Source organism: Ipomoea triloba, chromosome 16 (genome assembly GCF_003576645.1).
Source record: "Ipomoea triloba cultivar NCNSP0323 chromosome 16, ASM357664v1".
In the NCBI taxonomy this organism is placed as follows: domain Eukaryota; kingdom Viridiplantae; phylum Streptophyta; class Magnoliopsida; order Solanales; family Convolvulaceae; genus Ipomoea; species Ipomoea triloba.
Genome location: NC_044931.1, coordinates 16,249,640 through 16,250,300, shown reverse-complemented (window position 1 = coordinate 16,250,300; position 661 = coordinate 16,249,640). Strand labels below are relative to the sequence as shown.

The 661-nt window shown below is 27.9% G+C and overlaps 1 non-coding gene across 1 annotated transcript; it reads right to left on the bottom strand.

Annotated features, from left to right (window-relative positions):
• Window positions 1-216: 216 nt before the first annotated feature.
• TRNAF-GAA lies at window positions 217-289 on the bottom strand. The gene has a single exon. It is a non-coding gene; the product is annotated as a tRNA-Phe (tRNA).
• Window positions 290-661: the final 372 nt, after the last annotated feature.

Here is a 661-nt window from a genome sequence, read left to right as displayed (position 1 = left end):
TATAAAAATATTCAAATAGTTTTCTCTATCATGATTTGTGTCAAGAATTTGATTTGTGCAAAAGCACGGAAACAAAAAATAACAACATTTTTTTTTGGTCAAAAAATTAAAAAAGGCGATAGTTTGTAAATAGAAAGATGAGAAATATTTGTTAGTTTCTAGTGTGTTTTGTAAATAGTTATTGTTGATCCCATCTTACGCACAAGAGGCTTTATTTGCGGTGATCGTGGATCGAACACGAAACCTTCAGATCTTCAGTCTGACGCTCTCCCAACTGAGCTATCCCCGCAGTACGAGTGTTACATACTCGGTTTTAATGATTGTTTTCTATTGTAAATTCCAAATTAAAAAACTAGGATAATTACACTCATAAAATAATGTGAAACAAAAATCATTTGTTATTATTTATTATATAGTTATTAATATGCAATAAAATGTCTTAAAACAGATCTGCATCAATTAAAATTTGTAAAGCTTACAATTTGAAATTTGAATGGGTGAAAAAGTTACTTACATGCAANTTATTATATAGTTATTAATATGCAATAAAATGTCTTAAAACACATCTGCATCAATTAAAATTTGTAAAGCTTACAATTTGAAATTTGAATGGGTGAAAAAGTTACTTACATGCAAGTTTTGTTGAATTATTTTGTCGGGA